Source organism: Papaver somniferum, chromosome 6, assembly GCF_003573695.1.
Source record: "Papaver somniferum cultivar HN1 chromosome 6, ASM357369v1, whole genome shotgun sequence".
In the NCBI taxonomy this organism is placed as follows: domain Eukaryota; kingdom Viridiplantae; phylum Streptophyta; class Magnoliopsida; order Ranunculales; family Papaveraceae; genus Papaver; species Papaver somniferum.
The window spans coordinates 27,800,402-27,826,742 of NC_039363.1; the positions used below are offsets into that span (position 1 = coordinate 27,800,402).

General features: G+C 37.9%; 1 long non-coding RNA gene across 1 annotated transcript; it reads right to left on the minus strand.

Annotated features, from left to right (window-relative positions):
- Positions 1-13,177: 13,177 nt before the first annotated feature.
- On the minus strand, positions 13,178-23,843 carry LOC113287211. The gene is made up of 2 exons (XR_003329858.1): positions 23,598-23,843; positions 13,178-21,535 (listed from the first exon to the last, which is right to left on the minus strand). It is a non-coding gene; the product is annotated as an uncharacterized LOC113287211 (long non-coding RNA).
- Between the last annotated feature and the right edge of the window lie 2,498 nt (positions 23,844-26,341).

A 26,341-nucleotide genomic window follows, 5' to 3' on the forward strand; every position in this document is an offset into this window, starting at 1 on the left:
AGGAAAAACATGAGCTTGCACGAGTTGTGAGGAATTTAAACGTGTTCTGCTCATGTTTGATGACTCGAGCAACACTTTGGACCTTGACAAAGATAAATAAATATATTTTGCAGATGTAGAAACGCGTGAGAAGCTAAATCAGGGAAGAAAATATTCCCAGAATATTTTTCATCAAGGCCGAGTTAAGAGAGAATTATCTTGAGTTATAGCGAGATTTCTTGGTGCTACTGGGTATAAATAGGTTCCTAGGATCACATAGAAGCGGTCTTGAGAGTTTGGGAGAGTTTAGAGTAATAACATAGGAGATTGATCGTGTTGCAGAGAAAACTTTTCTGCTGCTGCTAGGAAGAACACGAAGAACAAAAGACCACCAGAGGCAGTCATTTATCAACAGTGACAACGACAGACACACGAGGGTCGCAGAGATACAACAACAACAGTTCTTTTCTATCGTTCTTTGTAACAGTGTTTTGCAACAATTATAAACGTTGCAAACACCCGATTTTTCATTATTTTCTCTCCATTTCATCTTTGTAAACAAATTTTGAGAATGAATCAATACTTTGAGCAAGTTTATACAATGATGAGCTAAACCCATCCTCTGGGGCGACGGAGGAAGCTATTTCGCCAATAAAATGTGGTAATCTCTATTTTATTTAATTTATGCAACTATTATATGATTATTTGCCTTGATAAATAAATAGAAAAAAATGGTTTTTGTTAAACAATTGTTATTTCAATTGATGGAGCATGCTAGCCTAGGGTTTTGATGTCCCATACTTTCGATTTACAATTGTTATTTCTAAAAAAATCAACTTTTGCAATATTTAGAATCAATTTGAATGAAGGATTTGCATAATTATAATTAGAGAATATAAAATCACTTTGATATTGGTAATTAGTGGAATCCATAGCCCCGGTCTTCTCCATATTTTTCATATCCATTTTATTTAAGTTTCCTATATTTTTATTTAAAATTAAGTCTAAAATCTGCTTTCACAAGTCTTGAACGAATCTTATTACTACAACAACTTTGAAAATACATCAAATTTTTGGCGCCGCCGACGCGGACTTGTCTTTAGGCTAGATTTTTTAGATTTTTTTTTTTAGGTTTTTATTTTTATTTGTTCTTCTTTACGTTTTTGGGTTTTTGTCTTTTTCTTTCAGAATTTGGAATTTGGAGCGAAAGAAAATTTTGCAAAAGCTTTTGGTGAATACTTAAAGACTGGAGTAAAAGGCAAGGCGAAAGGAGCGAAAGAAGAAGATTTTTTTTTATATAAAAAAAGAGAGACATTTTTATTTTTGTAGATTTTTATTTTTTTAGACTTTCTTTTTCTTTTGCACTTTATATATATATATATATATATATATATATATATATATATATATATATATATATATATATATTTGGACTTTGGACTTTAAATTTTGGGACATTATTTTTAAACCCTACGGAAGGGTAGTTTAAATATAAATTGTTTGCAGAGAAGGACGATGATTACGATATCACCTCGGCCCCTCGGGTTCATACATGACATAGGAGTCGTGGCCCGAGTCGACTACAAAGGTTCATCCCCCGTCTGGTACGGGAGGTAAGTTTGTCGAAACACTCGTGAATCCCCTGTCAGCGAGTTACTGTCTTCCTTCGTATGCATATATGTTGAGGACTTGAAAAAGGCTGCTTTAATTTCCTAGTAAAGGGCAAGGACTGGCCATACAAGATAAGGGTTCGTATTTCATCACCATTCTCTTCTTTCCCGCCTTAGGAAAACGACACCAAACGCGAACCTAAGCCTAAAATTTTGACTAGAACGAGACCGATAGGGTAACGAGCTTAACAGGAAAGTCATTCAAAAAATATTGGTTACTCTTTTAAGCATACTTCGAAGTTCTTGACGGTTTCTATAAGTTGAATGCGTGACTGCGCCGCCTTGTAATACCGGTGAGGCCTTGGGTATCAAAGCTCCACCGAGCTTCCTTCGCCTCTATTAAACTTACTTTGACTCGGATTGATTCCAAAGGGGTTTGTTAAATTGTAACGAATTCTCGTTCAAAGTATTAGAAGATGGTCTAGAAACAATCTAAGTGGAGCCATCATGCTTTTTGTTTGCTAGAAATCAGTAGGTTTGCTGTGGTGGAGTCAGCCTTGTTTGTGTTTGCATAGAACATCCCTTCCGTTTTAGGACTTTTCTTTTTGATTTTGTTTTTCTAGTGTATGCCCGAAGTTTTTAAACGGGCTTGGAAAAGAAACACTCTAGGTTGTTTGATTAGTGACAAACCTAATAGTTCTTCTTGTAAAGGCGGGGAGCTCGAAGACTCTTCTTTTGAGAGCCCCGTTTATGGAAACTTCAGTTTTGAGAATCTGTCTCTTCGTGAGGAAAATACCCCAAGTACTCCTAGTCCTTTGGTAGTGCCAGAAATGGCAACTTTGAAAGCTTTGCTAAACCCAACTAGGACCTCTCATCCGTCTTGTATCAAGTTAGCTGAAACCGAGACAAATTATGAACTGAAACCTGGGACTTTACAGATGCTCCCAATGTTTTTAGGGAAGGATAATGAGAACCCCTATTTTCATGTTAGGGAATTTGAGGAAGTTTGTAGTACTCTGAAAATTAAGAACCTAAGTGATGATGCGTTGAAACTTAGGTTATTCCCCTTTTCCTTAAAAGATAAAGCCAAATCTTGGATGTATAGTTTGGACTCTGAGTCAATTGAAACCTATGACCAACTTACTTCTGCCTTTATACATAAGTTTTTCCCAAGGCATAAAACATCGTCTATTAGGACACAAATATGTACTTTTCCCCAACAAGATGGAGAATCTTTATATAGGTACTTATAAAGGTTCAATGACTTGATATCTCAATGTCCTCATCATGGTTTGGAGAAGGTTAGGTTAGTTCAGATCCTCTACGAGGGTTTAGATTATTCAACAACAACCATGGTTGAGTCCTTATGCACAAGTGGGTTTGAGAATAAAACTGTTGATGAAGCGATGACATTTTTGAATGAAATCGCCGATAAGACCCAATAATGGGAAAATAGTAGGGAACCCCAGAAAACAATTCTTCTAAATAGATGAAATGTTAATAGGGTAGAAGGATCTCATGAGTCAGATGCCAAAATAGCAGTTATAGCCAAAAGGTTAGAAGCCTTAGAATTAGGTCATTCTAGTGGTAGTAGTGGAAGAAATGAGCCTTTTTGGGAAGGCCATGTTTTTGAAGAGCAAGCCAATGCTCTTTATAACAACACTAGGTTTGATAACCGACAAAAGTTTGACCCATATTCATAAACCTATAACCCTGGCTGGAGAAACCATCCAAACCTTTCTTGGTCCAAGGGACAGAATCAAGGTCAGTCTAGTAATGCTCAGGTTCCCCCAGGTTTTGGTTATACTAAGAATCCTTCAGCTCCAGCACAGTTTCAGAACCCTTCGGATAAGAAGATTATGAGTTTAGAAGAGTCTTTTGCTTTGTTAACTCGTATCATTGTGCAGTTTCAGCAATCTGTTGCTCAAGGTTTAGAAGAAAATAAGAGAACAGGTCAGGCCAACTCTCAGGCTATTTCCAAGTTGAAAATCCAGGTTAGTCAGATAAATGAGTCTTTAAGAGAAAGAGGTAAGTTTCCTAGTCAGACTCAACCCAACCCTAGAGGAATTAATGAAATAGGTGAAAGACCATCTGATCATGTGAATGCTATTAAAACCCTTAGGAGTGGTAGAGAGATAGACAACAAGGTTTCCATGCCTGATAGTGAACATGCTTTAGTTCACCCTTCTGAACCAGAAACTGAGGAGACTGATAGAGTCTCTAAAGAGACCAATGAGGGTCATATTGAGACCGGATTTGTCCCTAGAGCCCCATTCCCACAGCTGCTAGTTCCAACTAAGAGGGAGTCCAATTTTAATGATATATTGGAGGTTTTTAAGCAGGTAACTATCAACCTTCCACTACTAGATGCAATTAAGCAGATTCCCTCTTATGCCAAGTTTCTCAAGGATATGTGTACGCGAAAGCGAAAGCTTAATGTCTAGAAGAAAGCCTTTCTATCTAGTCAGGTGAGTTCTATTATTCAGAATACCACTACTCCCAAGTATAAAGACCCAGGGTCCCCTACCATTTCTTGAACAATAGGTAAATACCGTGTTGAGAAAGCGTTGCTTGACTTAGGAGCTAGTGTGAACTTACTACCATATCATGTGTACCTTAATCTAGGACTTGGTGAGATGAAACCTACCCATATGACACTTCAGTTAGCTGATAGGTCCGTTAAAATTCCTCATGATGTGATCGAGGATGTTCTCATAGAGGTTGAAAAGTTTATTTATCCAGCGGATTTTGTTATCCTAGATACCCAACCTGTCCCTGACCCAGAGAACCAGATACCGATAATTTTAGGTCGCCCGTTTTTAGCTACATCCAATGCGATCATTAACTGTCGAAATGGTATTATGAAATTGTCTTTTGGTAATATGACAATTGAGCTGAACATTTTTAATATTAGTAAGCTACCCTCTGAACTAGATGATTCGAACATAGAAGAGGTGAACATGATAGGAACATTAGTCGAGGAGTCATTACTAAACACTTTGTTAGAAGATCCATTAGAGAAATGCATAGCTCACTTTGGGATTGATTTTGATGATGATAATGTGATTAATGAGGTGAATGCTTTGTTAGATTCAACCCATTTGTTAGATACTAGTAATGGATGGAAACCTAAAGTCGAACCACTACCAGTTTCTAAGTCTACCCTAGTTCCTTCGCTAGAAGAGCCTCCTAAGTTGGACCTAAAACCATTGTCAGATACCCTGAAATATGTGTTTATAAGCCCGTCTGAGACTTTACCTGTGATTATTTCTTCCATCTTGGATAGTGATCAGGAAAGTAGGCTAGTAACCGTCCTTCAAAACAACAAGGAAGCTTTAGGGTGGACCATAACTGACATTAAGGGTATAAGTCCCACTGTTTGTATGCATCAGATCTATTTAGACAGTGATACCAAACCTTCTAGGGAGATGCAACGTCGACTAAACCCTATATGAAAGAGGTAGTTCGAAGCGAGGTCCTTAAGTTGTTAGATGCAGGCATTATCTACCCCATTTCAGACAGTAAGTGGGTCAGCCCCGTTCAGGTTGTACCCAAGAAATCCGGTATTACTGTAGTCCAGAATGATAACAATGAGTTAATCCCGACCCGAGTGACCACGGGTTGGCGTGTTTGTATTGACTATAGGAAATTGAACAAGGTCACTAGGAAGGACCACTTTCCCCTTCCCTTCATCGACCAGATGCTAGAGAGATTAGCTGGACATAGTCACTACTGCTTTTTAGATGGCTATCTGGATATAATCAGATCGTTATTGCCCCAGAAGACCAGGAGAAAACCACTTTTACCTGTCCCTTTGGTACCTTTGCGTATAGACGCATGCCTTTTGGGCTTTGTAATGCCCCTGCGACTTTTCAGCGTTGCATGATGAGCATATTTTCTGACATGGTAGAACGGTTCTTAGAGGTCTTTATGGATGATTTTTCAGTGTTTGGTTCGTCTTTCGATGAGTGCTTGCATCATTTGTCACTAGTGTTGACTAGGTGTAAGGAAAAAATTTAGTGCTTAATTGGGAGAAATGTCACTTCATGGTTCGTTCAGGAATTGTTTTAGGGCATATCGTATCTTCTAAGGGTATAGAGGTAGATAAAGCCAAAGTTGACCTTATTAAGACTTTACAGGTCCCAAAAACCGTAAGAGATATTAGGTCATTCTTAGGGCATGCAGGTTTTTATCGTCGATTCATTAAGGATTTTAGCCTAATTTCTAGACCTCTTTGCAATTTGCTTGCAAAAGATGTTAAGTTTGTCTTTGGATGCTTGTTTAGAGGCTTTTGAGAAGCTTAAGAATTTACTCACTACCGCCCCCATAGTCCAGGCACCCAACTGGAACCTACCCTTTGAGATCATGTGTGATGCTTCAGATTATGCTATTGGTGTTGTGCTAGGTCAGCGAGAAAACAAATTACTTCATGTGATTTACTATGCTAGCAAAACTCTGAATGATACCCACTACCGAGAAGGAACTGTTAGCCATTGTGTTTGCCTTAGACAAGTTTAGACCCTATCTCTTAGGTTCTAAGATCATCATATATCTGATCATGCTGCTTTGAAATATCTTTTCTAAGAAGGATACAAAACCTAGATTGATTAGGTGGATCCTTTTGTTGCAAGAGTTTTCTCCAGACATTAGAGACAAAAAGGGTGCCGAAAATGTTGTAGCAGACCACTTGTCTAGGCTAGTTGTTAGTTCCCCTGATGATTCCCTTCCTATAAGGGATAGCTTTCCTGATGAACAATTGTTCTTTGTTACCCAATTACCTTGGTATGCGAATATAGTGAACTATCTTGTTACTGGTCGAATGCCCCAACATTGGGGTAAACAAGATCGTTCTAGGTTTTTAGCTGAGGTTAAGCACTTCTTTGGGATGATCCTTATTTGTTTAAGTATTGTCCAGACCAGATTATTAGGAGATGTATACCTGAGAGTGACCAGTCCAGTATTATTTCCTTTTGTCATGATCATGCTTGTGGGGGTCACTTTAGTGCTAGAAAACTGCTGCTAAGATATTGCAGTGTGGATTCTATTGGCCTTCGTTGTTTAAAGACTCCCACAGTTACTGTGTGACTTGTGAACGTTGCCAGAAATTAGGAACCATTTCCCGTAGGAACATGATGCCCTTGAACCCTATTTTAGTTGTGGAGGTCTTTGACGTGTGGGGTATTGACTTTATGGGTCCGTTTCCTAATTCTTTTGGTAACTATACATCCTTGTCGCTGTAGACTATGTCTCTAAGTGGATTGAGGCGGCTGCGTGTAAAACCAATGACCATAGGGTTGTGATTGAGTTCTTGAAAAATAATACTTACACGTTTTGGTACACCGCGAGCTATAATTAGTGATGGAGGGTCGCACTTTTGTAATGGACCTTTTAGGCTTTTGATGAAGAAATATGGTATTACACATAAGGTAGCTACCCCGTATCATCCACAGACTAGTGGTCAGGTAGAAGTTTCCAATAGGGAGATTAAACGTATATTAGAGAAAACAGTTAATCCTAATCGGAAAGACTGGTCGTCTAGGCTTACAGATGCCTTATGGGCTTACCGTACTGCGCTTAAGACCCACATTGGAATGTCACCTTATCGACTTGTGTATGGAAAGGCATGTCACTTACCTGTTGAGTTAGAACATAGAGCTTATTGGGCTGTTAAGCAGTTAAATTTTTCACTTGACAAGGCAGGAGCCCATAGGAAACTCCATCTCAATGAGTTGGAAGAGATTCGTAGAGATGCATACGATAGTGCTAAGGAGTATAAGAACAAAATGAAACTTGTGCATGATAGAAATATCTTAAGAAAGTTATTTTCTCCAGGTCAAAAAGTTCTTCTGTATGATACCCGCTTGCATCTTTTCCCTGGGAAGTTACGTTCTCGGTGGACGGGTCCTTTTATTGTTCGCACTGTCTTTCCTCATGGAGCTGTTGAGATCGAGACACAGGATGGTAGTAGTTCTTAGAAGGTTAACGGTCAGAGATTGAAACCCTTTTTAGAGCCCTTTCCTACAGGTGATATTGAGGAGGTCCCTATGGAGGACCCTGTTTACCCTTGATAGACCATCAAGGCGATTGTATGTTGTTGTATATTAGTTTTTGATTTTTCTCTTCACCCAGGTACTATCTTTCCGACTTATCTATTTATTAATTCCTCATGTTACTTTACTGTTCGGTTTCATTAGAAATATTGAGGACAATGTTAGATTTAAGTTTGGGGGTGGGGAAGAAACTTTTTGTTAGCTTTTAGATGTAATAAATAAACTCCAGAGACTAGAAATTTATGCTTATTAAGGTTGGCACTAACCAATCTAAGTGGAGGGGAACATCTTGGTTATAGGAGTTGAGGAACCAATCTGATTTGATGGAAACATCTAAAGAGTCTATTCATAAAAGCACAGAGCTCAGGTGTTAGAATTAAAAAAAACATGGTAATTTCGCCATATCTCGTTGAATCATAATCCTTCTGTTTTTATTTTTTTAAAGTGATTTGGTGGGGCACACGATTCAAGTTGTTACCTTTGCTAGGGTGGAATAGAGTGATTGACATACCAAAAAAAATAATAATAAAAATAAAATAAAATAAAATAAAATGAGACCAGACCAGACCATTAGACCAACCAGAATAAATTCAATAAAGTCGACCACTGGTGCCCTTGTATATGCCAGTTGTGTTGACCTAGAGTTAGGTTTATCGACCACTGGTCCCCTTGTATATGCCAGTTGTGTTGATATTAGTCAGACCGGTATCTCAGTCCATTAGGATAGGTTCACCTTGGCAGAGGCCTTCAGACAGATATGGGAAACACCGTTCACTTTTAACCATCTCTTTATCCATCTTCTTAATCTTTCCATGTGATTGGTTGACTCCGGTTATGATGTACAGAAGCTGTCTGAGTAGAGCTCTGTCACTTATATATGAATTTTAGTATGCTGAGTGAAAACTCGTGTACAACAATTGGAATTTCGCATCAGGGTACTTCCTCCTGTAGTCAATGAGAGTATGCCAACCACGGAGATTCTTTAGTGCTTTCCAAGGTTCTGCGTAGATAGCTAGGGTCTGGAGTAAAGGTTTGTGGGTACACCTCTGGTAAACCCTCCGGAGACAACACTCCGCCACTAGGGCCACCTAGTGGTTTAACGGCTTGCTGCACGTGTTAAGTGTAGTCATTTTTGTTTTCTAGATTAGATTTGCTCGAGGACTAGCAAATAATAAGTTTGGGGGTATTTGATAGACACATTTTTGTGTTTGAATTATCCTCAGTGTCTCTATTGCTAGTGCTTGATTTTGTACTTATTATGGTGTTTTTATGTTTGTGTAGGTGTTTTTGGAGAAATACACTTGTGTGGAAAAAGTTGCTCAAAAAGTGCTATTTGGACCCCTGGAGGACATTTGCTATACGGACCCCAGATTTGTCTAAGGGACACCCACGGTTAAGCGTAGCCCAAATTCATCCTCAGCGCCCAAATTTGTCCTCAGCACCCATCTGCTATTCGCACCCCAGAAAAGGATAGGGGCACTTCATCTTCAACAGTTCAAAAATAAAAATGGCGGGAAAAATATTCACTTCACTGGCAGATTTTTCGATCGGATTTTGGAGGAGTTTTTGTGCGATTCAATCGCTGAAACTTCATGGGTAGTTGTGATATGTCCTAACAGAGCTGGTATGGGTGTTTGTTTCGATCAAATTTGGCTGGATAACTTGGTTTAATCCAAACAGGGAGTTGGAGGAAAAACATGAGCTTGCACGAGTTGTGAGGAATTTAAACGTGTTCATGTTTGATGACTCGAGCAACACTTTGGACCTTGACAAAGATAAATAAGGAGATTTTGCAGATGTAGAAACGCGTGAGAAGCTAAATCAGGGAAGAAAATATTCCCAGAATATTTTTCATCAAGGCCGAGTTAAGAGAGAATTATCTTGAGTTATAGCGAGATTTCTTGGTGCTACTGGGTATAAATAGGTTCCTAGGATCACATAGAAGCGGTCTGGAGAGTTTGGGAGAGTTTAGAGTAATAACAGAGGAGATTGATCGTGTTGCAGAGAAAACTTTTCTGCTGCTGCTAGGAAGAACACGAAGAACAAAATACCACCAGAGGAAGTCGTTTATCAACAGTGACAACGACAGACACACGAGGGTCGCAGAGATACAACAACAGCAGTTCTTTTCTATCGTTCTTTGTAACAGTGTTTTGCAACAATTATAAACGTTGCAAACACCCGATTTTTCATTATTTTCTCTCCATTTCATCTTTCTAAACAAATTTTGAGCATGAATCAATACTTTGAGCAAGTTTATATAATGATGAGCTAAACCCATCCTCTGGGGCGACGGAGGAAGCTATTTCGCCAATAAAATGTGGTAATCTCTATTTTATTTAATTTATGCAATTATTATATGATTATTTGCCTTGATAAATAAATAGAAAAAATGGTTTTTGTTAAACAATTGTTATTTCAATTGATGGAGCATGCTAGCCTAGGGTTTTGATGTCTCATACTTTCAATTTACAATTGTTATTTCTAAAAAAATCAACTTTTGCAATATTTAAAATCAATTTGAACGAAGGATTTGCATAATTATAATTAGAGAATATAAAATCACTTTGATATTGGTAATTAGTGGAATCCATAGCCCCAGTTTTCTCCATATTTTTCGTATCACTTTTATTTAAGTTTTCTATATTTTTATTTAAAATTAAATCTAAAATCTGCTTTCACAAGTCTTGAACGAATCTTATTACTACAACAACTTTGAAAATACATCAAATTTTTGGCGCCGCCAACGCGGATTTGTCTTTAGGCTAGATTTTTTAGATTTTATTTTTAGGTTTTTATTTTTATTTGTTCTTCTTTACGTTTTTGGGTTTTTGTATTTTTCTTTCAGATTTTGGAATTTGGAGCGAAAGAAAATTTTGCCAAAGCTTTTCGTGAATACTTAAAGACTGGAGTAAAATGCAAGGCGAAAGGAGCGAAAGAAGAAGATTTTTTTTTATATAAAAAAAGAGAGACATTTTTATTTTTGTAGCATCTACGAGCGATATGTTTACATGAATCTTTCTTAGAACGTCTAAAATCTCCTTTTCTAGTTCCTCCATCTTGGACTTTGCGAGTCTGCGAGGGAAAGGTAAAGGAGGAACATAAGTAGAAACCGGAGTTTTAGAGTTAGGAATAGGTACCTCAGAAGTTTGGAGAGAATCCTCATTCTTCTCCTCCAAGATAGGTTCCTTTGGTGTTTCCACCTTGCCCGAATCAGTAACTTCGGGTTGCACAAGTTGTGTACCACTTCTCAACGTAATAGCATTCACATCCCCTTTTGGGTTAATAGGTTGAGAAGGGAGTTTCCCACTATTTTTTGCCTTCAATTGGTTCAACTCAATAGCAATAGAACCAACTTGATTTTGCAACTCCTTAACCGTGCTCTCCGTCCTTTGCATAAAAGATTTCATCAACTCTTCCATACTTGACCCCTGATTTTGAGGTTGTTGTTGTGCTTGGTGAAATTGTTGACGCGGCTGGAATTGTTGTTGTTGAGGTTGAAATCCACTCAGATGGTTGAAATTAGGTTGTTGAACCGCTCCTTACTTGTTCGCGTAGCTAAAATTGGGGTGATCTCTCAATCCCAGATTGTAAGTGTTGGAGTAGGGATCATACCGTCTTTTCTGATTTGGGAAGATCATATTAGCTTGTTCATTGGAGTCTTCATACCCTTGAGAAGAACTTGGTATCACCGCGGCTGCAACTTGTTGCATCATACCTGTCATGTTACCCATTTGTTGACTAAGTTTCTCCACCTTGCTCACTTCATTTACTCTTCTAAGAAGCACATCCGAACCACGACTCAAGAATTGTTGGGAGTTTGCTTCCATGTTTTCAATCAATTCTCTAGATTGTGCCACCATTTTGCTCACTAGTGCACCACCACCCGCAGCGTCAAGAAGATTCCTATCGCTTGATTGGAGTCCTTCATAGAAGTATTGGATAATCATCGCGTCGCTGAATTGATGGTGAGGGAAGCTTGCCACGAATCTCTTGTATCGTTCCCAACATTTATATAAAGATTCTCCCACATTTTGCATCATCCCGCAAATCTCCTTGTGAATTTGAGTAGCCTTTGATGCAAGAAAATACCTCTCTAAAAAGAGTTTCTTCAACCCATTCCATGTTGTGATACTTCCGGTAGGTAAATAACACAACCAATCCTTCGCACTATCCATCAACGAGAATCGAAAAACTTTCAACATTGCACCATCTGCTTCAATATCCGCTGGAAGCATGGCCGTGACAATGGTGTGGAAGTCCATAAGATGCTTGTTTGGGTCTTCATTCACCATGCCATGGAACTTTGGTAATTCTCTAAGCAACCCCGGCTTGATCTCAAAAGTAGAGTTTGTTTGAATACACCCTTGTTGTGTATCCAACTTGTGAGATGCCAAGTCCTTGAGTGTACGATTTGCATCATCCATTGCTTATTCTTCTTCTTCTTCAAAATGTGGTTCTTTTTCAACCAGTTCCTCTTGTTCTAAAACTTCTTGTTGTAACTCTTCTTCCACTTCTAACTGTTGTTCTTCCGATGTACCTTGACTTGGTTGGAGTATTGTGCCTCTTCAAGTGGCTATTCCGCACCTTGGATAGTTTCAATCTTTAGAAGCCAGGGATTAGGTACCTGAAAACAATTCTCGCAAACAAGTGAGAAACAAGACAAGAAACAAAAAGCAAATATGGAAGCGGAAGTAATGATAAGAAACTAAAAAAAAAAAACAAAAAAACTTAATAACAAGTCGCATGCCTCCGCGGCAACGACGCCAAAATTTGATCGGTTGTCAACCGTCAAATATAATTTAACTTTCTTACTTAACTACAATAATATAGTAAGTGGTAGGATAGAGTTCGTATCCACAGAGAGGCTTTTGTTGTTATGTAATTTTCAGTTTCTAAGATAACCAAGGGAGATTTTTGTTTTAACAAATATAATAAAATAAAGTAAAGCAAAGCAAATAGTTGGAATAATCAATAAGGAGAAGATATTGGTCATGGGATAGTATCATTCACAAACATGTATTTTCATCAATGACTAGAATTGATATTTTAATCTCGCATTTATTAAAAGTCCTAGGGTAACTAGATCGCAAGAATATCCCGCTAATTCCCTAATTTCATCACAACCACATTAAAAGATGCATATGTGAATTCTTCCTAAAAAGCAACCCAAAGTGTAAAAGCACAATTAAGTTTAACTCCCTAAAAGCTTTAACATTTATGGAATAAGACTAATCAAAGCAAACAAACGTGTAAAAGCACTAACTCATTTTAACCAAGGTTATGATTCATATGTGACTAGTAGGATATATCACTACAAGCACTACCCACAATTATGCTACTTAAAATCAAGGACAAACAACTTTTTCGTATTGAAAACCCTAATATAGCTCTAGATATGAAAGCAAATCGTATTGATTCCGGACTCAATCAATCAAACAATCAAATCAGATAAAATAAACCATGAATCAGAAACAATAAAGTTGAGACAAAACTAATTCATAGAATCAAATAACATGCTTGAGAAATCAACTTTTATCCCATAACCAATAATTGTATTTAGTTACTCATAATAATGGAGTTCATCATAATCATAATCAATAAAATAAAGAAGATGAAAACAAACAAAAGCAAACCCTAGAAGAAGTTCTCTCCAAAGCTCCAAGTAGAAAATAATACGTGTCCCAAAGTTGTAAAAAACTTTCTCTTTTTGTAGCTTTTCTCCCTTCCAAAACTAGGTCAAAACTTCAAATCCCATTAGATGAAAATCCACGTGGCCCAAAAGTGAGATAAACTCATATAAAAACTCTGCCAAATCGTCGCCGAAAAGTGGTCGGAAAATAGCTCAGGTGACCGGCAAAGTCAAACCGGTCACTAGCCAACGGGTCAGATCGGTCGGGTCAACTGAGTCGACCCGGTCAATCACCGAGTCAGGTGAAGTCAGGTTCTAACTAGCCTGACTGGGTTTGGCATGAGCCATTGCAGCTTGCACAGGCCATGCTTCAATCAAGCACAATGATTGCTCTTCATCTCTCATCTGTCAAGATTTGTATCAACAATGCTCCAGCGCCCATAATGCAATTCAACCATCACTTTTCGCCATTCATCACCTGCCACTCCATCAGTCACAGCTCCATCTTCTTGTAACCTGCAGCTCAGCATATTCACTGCACAGTTTTAAGTCCCTAGCCTGTAATTCATCGGTATAGCAGCAACTACTCAACCAACTCATGGCAGCATCCATTCATTCAGCCACAAAACTTCAGCTGCAATCTCCACGAGTCATTCCAACACCGCAACAAATACCAGCTACCTACCCTGCAAGCCACATACAAAGCCATTCTCCATTGCAGACTCAACCTGCAATACTCTCAGCCACATTTCCAGTCCACCAACTCTGAAATCCGCCACTTTATGTAGCTCAGACCACCTGCAACATCACCTGCGATAACTTGGCAACTATCATTCACCTGAGCTCTACACTTTCATTCATCTCTGACCCCTACTGTAGCTGCCCTGTAACCTCCAAGCTTAGCACCACCAATGCCTAGCCATCAAAAGGGACTCCACATACTCGGTTCACAGCCAGTAACCATAACACCATAATCAGTATTCATTCCATTTACAGCTCCAACATTATTGTTTCCATTTCTGCACTGCAACATGCCTGCAAAACCATCTCCCCTGCACATTTTGGTTCCTAAATCTTCACTGGCAACACAATTTCGATTTGCACCATTACCAAGACCTTCACTGCACCAGTATCAATTCATAGAAAACAGCAACACACTACTACTACAATGCAAACTGCAGCCTCTCAAACCTCAGCGACACCGATTCTGTCTTCTCTTGCTTATCTCACAGCTTCAAAATCATCCAGCTCTAGCCTTCTCAGCATCACTACATCCTGCCAATCCCTGGCAGTAGCATCACCAGTTGCAACTGCAACCTATGGCAGCAACAACACTGCAATCCATTTCACACTCTCCAGATTGCAAACTCATTTCAGCTCCTTCTTGACCCTTTCATAGCCATCTTCTTATTCCCTGTCTCTATCACCAACATCAACAGCATCAGCTTAAACCATTCCCAATTTTAGTTCCCATTGAAACAGCACAGCAGCGACAAGTTCTCGGACACAGCACCAAACCCCATCTTCAGCTGCAATACCATTTCCTGTAATGCCATCTCACATCCAAACCGCCATACACTCCAAAACAACACCATTCCCTGCAGTCCAGAACTCAACCAGCTGCATCCTCTCGAGCTTGTACCTGCTACACCAGCTTGCAACTCCATATTCATCTACAGATTCTTCTTCCAGTTCATACCAGAGCCTTGCCATCATCTCAATGGACCACAATAAAACCCAAATTAGGTGACAGCAACTGATTCTCTTCATGTCCAATTCTTTGAACATACCCTTGGACTCCAAATCCTCACCACTTCTTCCACCAACTGAATCAAAACTTCTCAGAAATCATCATCTCCATCTCAGTAACAAGTCTTCTCAAATTCATCCCAGATTCGACAACCCATTCTCTCACAACCACGATTCCCATGGCAGCAAACATCATCTCGTCTCCTTGCAATTTCGTCACCAGGACCCATGAATATCAGCACCATCCTCTCGATCTTGTTACGGCGGCTACAAGATTCAAAACCCATGAGTTTCTTCATCAATTTCTCCATTTCCTTGACCTAATTACCAGCAGCAACAGATTCGTCTTCTCAAATTCTTCATCGTCAACAGCTACAGTAGCATCTCAGCAGATCTCAGCAACTCCACAAGTTCTTGCTTCATCTCATATGAATCCATCTTCTCACAGACTGCAACCATGAATCAATCGACACATCATCAATTAACCCTTGTTTCAGTTCTTCATCTTCTCTGAACAGCAACCACAATTTCCTTGTTCTTTCCCTGTAATCTTCACAAACATAGCAACATCTTGATTCTTTCTTTGATACCCATCGATCTCTTCCATCAATACTTCCATCTCCTAATCATTTCTCAACAGCAGCAGCCAAAGATGGAATTTGGGGATGAACAGTGTGAAAGAGGAGAAAAGAATGTCTTTTTTTTTGAGTTGTTTTAGGGTAATAAAAATAGTACGGCTATCAACACCCATGGGTGGTTTTAGCAATTCTTCTTTAGACTCCAACTGGTTGTCTTTAGGCACCTACTCCTTACATAAGGGCCATCAAAGATTCCGCCTCTTGCTTCTCTAGACTAAGTTGCAGTGTTTGTCCCCTATCTTCGGCTTGGCTCAGTTCTGCTCCCAGTAATTCTTTAACAGCGAATTATCCTTTTTGCTCTTTATGCTCTAAATGGACACTTTTTCCTTCTTCTGCTCACAATGACTCCAAAGTACCTAAATAACTCAAAAGCACACATAAGATACATAATTTACACGACAATAGCAAAGAAAGCATAAATACTAGATATAAAATTAGGTGTTTTAGACACCTATCATAGGAAATGGCTTCTACCCATTTAGATACATAATCAACAACAACAAGAATGTATAACATACCTTTAAAGTTAGGAAATGGACCCATGAAATCAATACCCCATACATCAAATAACTCAACAATCAAAATAGGTTGTAAGGGCATCATGTTTCTTCTTGAGATACTTCCTAATTACTGGCATCGATCACAAGCAACATAAAATGCATGACTATTTTTGAACAACGATGGCTAATAAAAACCACTCTGCAAGATCTTTGCAGTTGTTTTCTTGGCGCTAAAATGGCCTCCACATGCATGGTCATGATAGAAAGAGATGACATCTCTTTGTTCAGAATTGGGGATGCATCTCCTAATGAGTTGGTCAGGGCAGTATTTAAATAAGCATGGGTCATCCCAAAAGAAATATTTCACTTCAACCAAGAATTTAGAACGGTCTTGTTTGGACCAATGCAAGGGCATTCTTCCAGTAACAAAGTAGTTAACAATATCAGTAAACCAAGGCATTTTAGACACAAGCATCAATTGTTCGTCAGGGAATGATTCTCTAATGAGCAAAGATTCATCAATAGATTCAACATTTAACCTAGACAAGTGATCAGCAACAACTCGGACCTTTTCTTATCTCGAATTTCGAGGTTAAACTCTTGTAACAAGAGTATCCGTCGAATTAGACGAGCTTTAGCATATTTTTTAGACAAAAGATACTTCAATGCAGCATGGTCAGAATATATGATAACATTAGACCCTATCAAATAATATATAAACTTATCCAATGCAAACACAACAACTAATAACTATTTCTCAGTTGTTGAATAATTTAGTTGAGCATCATTAAGTGTTTTACTAGCATAGTAGATCACATAAGGAAGTTTGTCTACTCGCTGACCTAAAACAGTTCCTACAGCATAGTCAAACGCATCAAACATAATTTCAAATGGTAAGGTCCAATCAGGTGGTCTGACTATAGGGGCAGATGTAAGAAGGGCTTTCAATTGCTCCCATGCTTCCATACAAGCATCATCAAAGACAAATGCAACATCTTTTGCAAGAAGACTACATAAGGGCCTTGAAATTTTACTAAAGTCTTTGATGAATAGTCGGTAAAAACCGGCATGGCCTAAGAATGACCTTATCTCCCTCACAGAGCGAGGTTGAGGCAAGTGTTGAATGAGATAAACTTTAGCTTTATCTGCTTCTATGCCTTTTTCAGAAATGATATGCCCTAGAACGATACCTGAGTTAACCATGAAATGACATTTTTCTCAATTCAAAATGAAATTCTTTTCTTTACATCGAATCAGCAAAAGAGAAAGATGATGCAAACATTCATCAAAAGAAGACCCAAAGGCAGAAAAATCATCCATGATATGCTCATCATGCAATGTTGAAAAGTAGCGGGTGCATTGCACAACCCAAAAGGCATGTGACGATAAGCAAATGTACCATAAGGACAAGTAAATGTAGTCTTTGGTTGATCTTCGGGTGCTATATGAATCTGGTTATAACCCGAATAGCCATCTAAGAAACAATAGTGACTATGTCTTGACAAGCTTTCTAATATTTGGTCAATGAAGGGAAGAGGAAAGTGGTATTTCTTTGTTACCGTGTTCAATTTTCTATATTCAATACAAACTCGCCACCTTGTGGTCACACGAGCGGGACTAGCTCATTCATTTCATTTTTAACTACAGTAATGCCAGACTTTTTGGGTACAACTTGAATGGGACTGACCCACTGGCTATCTGGAATTGGGTATATGATACCCGCATCAAGCAATTTTTAGAATCTCACCTTTAACAACATCTCTGATATTGGGGTTAAGTCTCCGTTGTATTTCCCTAGATGGTTTAGTATTTTCTTCAAGATTTATGTGATGCATGCAAATTCTTGGACTTATACCTTTAAGGTCTGAGATGGTCCAACCTAAGGCCTCTTTATGTTCTTTAAGCACTTTTAAAAGTTTACTTTCTTGTTTCGTGTCTAAACATGATGAAATAATCACAGGAAAAGTATCATAAGAACCTAAGAAAGCATACTTCAAAGTATCAGGAAATGATTTCAAATCAAGCTTAAGTGGTTCATCTAGAGACAGGGCAGATTTGGAATCAGAGAGTGGAAGTGGTTCCACTGCAGTCTGCCATTTAGAAATGTCCATGGGCGGCACAGATTCAAGAAAAGAGTGAACTTCACTAATGTACTCAGAATCAAAAAGATCTAGGTTAAAATCGTCTAAACATGCTTGCAAAGGATCCACAGATAAGATGTTAGGCAATGAGTCTTGGATCAGATTGTCAATCATATTAACCTCATACAATTCATTATCATAGGTTGTTGGCTAACCCGAAAAGCACTTTAACTCCACAGTCATTTTCCAAATGACAAGTTCAACACTCCATTTGGACAATTTATGATACCATTGGACGTCGCCAGAAAAGGACGTCCTAAAATAACAGGAATGTGACAGTCTGGGTTTTGCACAGGTTGAGTGTCTAGAACAATGAAATCCACCGGGAAATAAAACTTATCAACCTTGATTAACACATCTTCAACAATACCACGAGGAATTTTTACAGATCTGTCCGCTAATTGCAGCGTAACAGGGGTGGGTTTCAGCTCCCCAAAACCTAATTGCACATATACAGAATATGACAATAAGTTCACACTAGCACCTAAGTCTAACAAATCCCTATCGATTGTATGGACACCTATAGTGCATGTGATAGTTGGACTACCTAGATCATTAAACTTAGGTGGGGTCTTGTTTTGAATAATTGAACTCACCTGCTCAGTAAGAAAGGGACGTTTATGCACATGATGTTTCCATTTTTGTGTGCATAGATCTTTCAAGAATTTAGCATAAGCAGGTATCTGTTTGATTGCTTCGAGAAAAGGAATATTTATATTGACTTGCTTAAACATTTCCAACATCTCATTGTACTGGTTACTCTCTTTTTGCTGCACCAACCTTTGTGGGAATGGAGCAACAGGCACAAAAGATGGTAAAGAAGCATTAACATCAGTGGAATTATTAGAGTCACTATCATGCTCAGATTCCTTTTCTACACTAGATGTTTTCTGTGGTGTTGTGTGCACCGCTGAGTCTAATTTAAACTCAATTGATTGTGGTACACCTACATTGTTATCAACAACCTTACCACTACGAAGAGTGGTGACAACATTCACTTGATTATGTGAGGACTCATTGCAAGCTGACGTACTTTCCTGAAATGCACTCTTTGGATTTTGTTGGGGCTAACTAGGGAGTTTAACTTTTTCTCTTTCATTTAATGCATCACAGAATTGACCCATTTTAAGTTATAGACTCAAGAAACGTTGGTCTGTGGTCTTTTGAAGGTGCAACAAATTTTGGGTCAACAGACCGACACTATCTTCAAAGCTAGGCTTTTTTTATACAGGGTACTGTGTGTGTGATTGCACTTGAGGGTTTTTGGGATATGAGTATCCTTGGTTATTTCCTGCCAAAATTCCTTGTACAGGCCCCTTAGACCATGAAAAGTTAGGGTGATTTTTCCACCCTGGGTTGTAGGTCTGAGAATAAGGGTTGTTCTCTTGCTTCTGATACAAAGCATTGGCTTGCTCGGTTTTAGACTCTTGAAATTCCTGTAGGTATGGACAGCTAGCCACTAAGTGGTCTGAACCGTGACATGCCACACAAATGGCTGTCTCAATTTGGTCACCGAGAGTAGGGGCAGTAGTTTTCACATTCTTCTGCAGCTCTAGCGTTTCCACTCTCGTAGCCAAAAAATGCAATCTTTGCATTTCCTTCAAAGTCGGACTCAATTCTATGGACATTAGCTACATGGGTAGTCTTTTTAGGTTCATGGATGGATTCCCATTGCTGAGTATTTTCAGCGACTTCGATTAAGAAAGTCCAAGCCTCATTAGCACTTTTGTCAATAAATGTACCATTGCACATTGACTCAACTGTGGTTCGGGTGACATCTAAGCCTTCGTACAAAATTTGCACAAGTCTCCATTTTTCAACCATGATGAGGACATTGGAGTAATAATTCATTAAATCTCTTTAGATATTTGGCCAAGGTCTCACCTTCTAGTTGCACAAAACTATTTAGACTTTGACGAATTGTCGCAGTCTTATGGTTAGGGAGAAACCTTTTAAAAAATTCTTTTGTAAGATCTTCCCATGTTCTAATGGACTGTGGTTGTAGGGCATGTAGCCAGGACTTGGCTTTTTCTTTCAAAGAGAAAGGGAACAGTCTCAGTTTGAGGGACTCTTCCGACATTTGGTTAAAATGCAGAGTCCCACAGATATCTTCAAAATCTCTTACATGGTTGTAAGGGTTTTCAGCATCAACCCCTCTAAACACAGGTAACATATGAGTTGTGCTAGATTTTAGCTCAAATTGACCAGCATCAGCTGGTAAAACAATACACGAGGGCAGGCTTGCCCTAGTTGGGTACATGTGCTCCTTCATACTGCGGTCCTGGTTCAATTCTTCACCCATTGTTTCAGATTGGTCAGGACTGTGTACTTCAGAACTAGGAATATCAACAATATTCTCTTGGCTAATTCTAACTAGTCGGTTTGTTTAGCGGAAGGCAGACCAATCTGCGAATTGAGCGAGTTTCGTGGCTCTCATTCTAATTCAGTGCTCTCCGAACCGTGCGGGTAACAATCATAGCCTAGCATACATACTATCTACGTTACAGAGACAAGAACTAACAACCAAGAGAATCAAAATTTAGGAAACAGAGTTCCGAGAATCAAAAGCTAGCCTTAGGGATTCTTCTATGCACACAGAACTGATATGTTCGTACAAATCAGACAAGCAGCAATGCGCAAATCAGTGAGTTAAAGCTAAGGGTAAGGACAAACGGATTCAGTGATGCATACACACACGGATACAGAGTGTTTCAGAAATGATGCAGAATTAGTATGTTCATGAATATAGATAGCACACAGGACTCAACCGATTCAGCAGATCAACATGCTACTCGAATATCACAGATCAATGCTTATGAAAATGACAGTCAGTTTCAGGTTATGTCGAGATTAAGAGATCAAAATTGAAATAACAAGCAGGTGCCAAATTCAGGTCACAGATGATGCTTAGAAGACTCAGAGATTCACACTCATGTGCAGACAAATATAAAGATTTTTAGTGACTGAGATATGCTCGCATAAATAACAAATTTCAGATATCAAATACGTTACTCAAGAACCACAAGTTCATGCACAAAAAGGTATTGCAGGGATTTTGACAGGGCTATGCAAAGAAAAACTAGCTTTAGCAGGCCAAAATAGCATTCACATAGTCATGCCAGTTAGGGGATTTCGAAAACGATACCGCGGGTATAAACCGGGTTTAGGCACTTCCACAAATTTGTGCTGCTCCTTATCCTTCTTTTCTTTGGCTTTTACAACAGCTTCACAGGTACCTGGTTTACTCAAAAGAAGTTATCAGTTCCCAGAATTGTACAGGAAAGGCAGAGAGATGCAAAAAAGTAGTTGTTTATCACTGATGGTTAACAACTTAAAGTTGCAGGGCAGATGATGTGAACTATACTGAAGTATTAACTGAGAACTGAGCTTTGTCCAGTTGAAAACTTTGAGCATGACAGAACGAAACAGAAACCGTGGACATGTGAAAGTAAACAGACTAGAGATGCTATGCAGAATGCTGGGATGGAAAATTATACAGGGTGATAGTGACAATGAACTACTTTATACATTTGCAGGATTATGTAAATGGTAAACTGAATGTAAAAGTACAGCTAAATGATGCTTCTATGAGATAACAGTTTATGATTACTACATAATGAAACGTAACGTTACTGACTAATATGATGAGATGCAGTTTATGAGAGTGATTGAAATTTTAAATTTACAGCTATAGTTACAAATGATAGTATCAGAAAGCTTGAAATAGAACAAGATACGAGATATACAAGATGGATTATACTACTGAGATGATACTATCAAAGGTAAAAAGAAAGAAACTTCAAAATATTCACAGAATTCTAGATGCAGGATATCAACAGATGGTAGTGTGCTTAAGGCTGAGAAAGTTAAAATTAACAAATAAGCTAGAAATTGTAATGATCTATAAACTAAAAGAATTAAGAACTAACTATAAAATGAACTGACTCAAGACAGGTATGGACTGATACAGGACAATGATGTTATCAATCTACTGCCAGGACTATAAAGCTGCAGATTAAGATTATTAGCTAAAACTAACACAGGGTGCAGACTATAAACAAACATATTATATTACAGAGATGTGACACAACTACAGATGAATTGACAAGCGGCTTTAAAGAGAACAAAATGCAAAATATATAACAGATGTACTATGCTAAGTTATACCAATGACTAAAATTTAAACAAGTATATCTACAGCTTACAGATGCAGTTATTCGAATGACAATGGAATGATAAAAACTACAATTACTACAGCTAATATACTAAAGAACTAAGCTACAGCTACAACTAAATGAAGTAGAGACAATGAGAGTTGAATACAAATTGAAAAACAACAGATAACCTAATATGCTAAAACAGATTACAAGAATATGATGCTGGTATAAGAGTGAACTTAAAACAAAATGCAAGTAAAAAAAAAGAAAAGGAATGGAAGATGCAGAATGGTTGAAGTTTAAAAACTACATCTAATACTAACAACAAGATGCAGTCTACTAACACATGTACAAACAATAATACTAAAAAAACAGTAAAGTGGAACTTTTAGATCAGCTACACCGCCACCGGGTCCCCGGCATCGGCGCCCAAAACTTGTTAGGTCTGTAAACAAGCTTACGACTATGTCAAACTGCAAGGCACATCGTCTATTGCAGATAGGGTAAATACAGGTCGATCCCATAGAGACAAGGTGGGTGTAGAATTGATTTCAAAGTCTTACTAAACTGATTATAAACAGGCAGTGACAAGATGATTGTTTGGGTGTTGATACGACAAGGATGATTGATAGAGAACAAACAATAAAACAGATTGTAAAGTAAAGAAGCAGTGGAATGATTCTAACAGCTAGGTGAGGAGTACTAGGGTGATTGAATCTACCTCCTAATCCTATACTAAGGCAACACAAATCCAAGTTATATTCTTGTCCCTTTCCTTGAAGGTCTCAGATGGATGATTTATCAACCAACTTCACTAAGTCACCCCTAGTATTAGATGTCTTCTTACAGTACAACTAATCACAGGCTAATTTGATCCATTAGCTAACTATCTTTCCTAAAGCAATGAAGCACGACAAGAGCAATAACTGGAAATTGAATAACCTAGCATATGATCAAGGGTTTCATCTAAACCCTAGCAAATGAAATTAGAACATACTGAAGATGGTTAAAACACAATTGTATTAAGATAACTAGCTGTTCCAACTAAGATTGGATGATTTGTTACACACCAGTAGCTCGTATTTATATACCAAATTCTTCTCAATTACTAGAATTTGATAATTAAAATGCAACCACTCACTCAGAACGCATTTTCCCGACAAACCCCTTCTGCAATTTCAACTCTGCAAGTCCTTGATGTGATGTTCTACAGTCGTGAAGATAACCCTAGCCTTATCTTTCTCAACCCTAGCTTCTAGGGTTATTGTTGTGGGGTAGAAGCTATGATGGAGATAGAAAGAGGCTAGGAGGTTGATTGATTGCATAGGATGGCTGATAGGTTGGATGTGGTCGGAAATGGAAGTGATTGATGGAGGAAGAGAACTGATGGTTTTTACAGAGCTGGGGAAAATGAGTACGAAGAGAAGTTGGTGTTTGGCTCTGCTCGAATAGGGGAAGGATAGAAGATGCTCAGGTGTGAGGCGGAAGTATCACACGTTGATGCACAGTTGTGGATATGCCTTGGATGCTGAGCATCTGTATCGAATCTAACGGCACAAGATATGGTGGCGGGTTTGGGTCTTAGACCTTGGGTTTTATCTCTTGGAAGGTCTTCTTCTAGGCCCAAGTCTTCTTCAAGGCTAATATCTTAAGCCCACTTCTAGTTTTGAGACGTGAAAGCAACATTCTTCACTTGCGGATGAGATACAAACAATATTCTTCACTACCTTCTAGCGAGGTATTTGTTGTCTCTCTTTCATCGCCACAAATTCTCTGCTATTTTGGCTTCTCTATTCATCCAAGCTTTATTTAGTACCTAAAAACGTAAAATTAATTAGTACAAGTATTTATTCTTGAAAACAATGAAAATACAAAATTCGGGATAATATAAGATTTTAAAGCGCAAAAGATGAGTTAAATGCCAACAAAAAAGGTGTAGAAATATGCAATATTTGGCACTCATCAGTTCTGAATTGGGCTTCAATGGAATTTTATGATCTAACACTCTAGGAGGAGGTAAAGAAATAGGTTCAGAAAAAACATCTGCAAAAGTTGTTAGACGATAAGTAATGGCAGCAGGGACTGGTGAAAGGGGTACATCAGTCAGAGAAAAGAATTGGCGAATAATAGTGGGGCTTTACTTTTAATAAATTGGGTTATTTAGTGTTTGATACGGTTCTGTCGGATTTTAGTGTTTGGTCTAACTTTTGTCCAACTTAGGGTTTGGATTTGACGTTGACCTGCATTGACCGTGTTGTATTTGTTTTTGTTACTTAATTATAAATAATTTTTTAAAATTAATTTTAAATTGAATTTACTATTGTATCCTTCACTTTGTTAGTAAGTCTGGAAAAATTAGAAAATTGTTACATTTTCCCTGATTATTCTTCATCTTCGCTTTTCTTTTTTCGCCTTTCCTATCACAGCCAACACCGCCAGTTTGTTTTATCTCTATAATTTTTAAACTTTATAGCCACCCATCCCATAAAAACTCTTGATTCCCTTCTATACGCTTTAAACTTTATCAACCCATCATCGTTAAACCCATAAATAGTCCCCAACAGACTAGCAACTTGAAAACATCAATTGAAAGTATGAACCATAAGCATTAAAAAAATCAGAAAGAAAAACGTTAACAGAAAGTATTATAGTATTGAAGACATTACCTTTAAGTAGTAGTATGAAGACATTAAATCGTATGATTGTTGCTGGTGTTCAAACACAAAAATCGGAAAAAAGAGGTTTTTTTGATAATATTGCAAGTAATAAAGCGAACAAAACTAGTGACAAAACTCCTAGGTGAACAAACTAGTGATAAGAAAAAACCGGTCATATTATTTTTAACAAATAAAAACCGTTTCAAACAAAACTGGGACAAAAACCCCAATTCAAATAAATTTTTTAAAATTCAGTTTTTATTTGATTTCTAAATTCCAAAACTGACCTTCCGTATATAAAAACATTTTTCAAAGGAAAGTTTGGCGAAAGAAAACAGTAAAAACAATATTTGTTCTCTCTGAATCCAAACAAATCAGATACTAGTCTAATTACGATTCTTCTTTCCTAGTTTTCTTCGTTTTTTTCAGTTCCATATCTCGTTTAAATTCAAAGATTCGTCATCGTCTTCTCCCAATTTCAATTCAAAGATTCAGAGAGCAATTTTAGGTTTGATTGAAGAACCGGAAGAGAAGCTACAAGTTTTGAGATCTGTTTATTCGAGATACGTAGAAGAATCAAATTCAGTTGTTTATTCGAAAAGAGAAGATAAACATAGTTGTTTTATTCGAGATCTGGTTGTAATTCAGTTTAGCTGAAATCATATTTCCGCTTGTCAAGTTGAAATTGAATCTCGAATTGAAGAATCCAGTTGAACAATCAATCAACTTCGTGTTGATCATCTTCGTCTTCGTACTAATCTTCGTCTTCAAGGAATTAATCAACTTTTCAGGTATTCAATTCTCTTTTTTGTGTTGATTTTTGATTTTGTTTGTGTGAATTTGCTAGTCACTCTTGTCGAATAAACTGAATTGATGTTAGCATATGATTTTTTATGTTTGTGTTGATGTTCTTATGAAGGATTCCATCTCTTTGGAACTGTTTTTTCAAAAAAAAAAATTGTTGTTGATATTCACATCTGGTGAAAATGTTTTTGGTTTCATCATTTTGTTCTGTAGATTATGGATTCTGTTCTCGCACTTGTATGTCACAAAGAAGATTGTTTAACTCTTTGTATTGGCCTCCAAGAGTCTTTTGGTAATTTGAAGACTAGTATATGCTCAAGTTGGTGTGAATTCTCTCCTCTTTCTATGGAAATTTTTGATTTTGTTTGTGTGAATTTGCTAGTCACTCTTGTCGAATAAACTGAATTGATGTTAGCATATGATT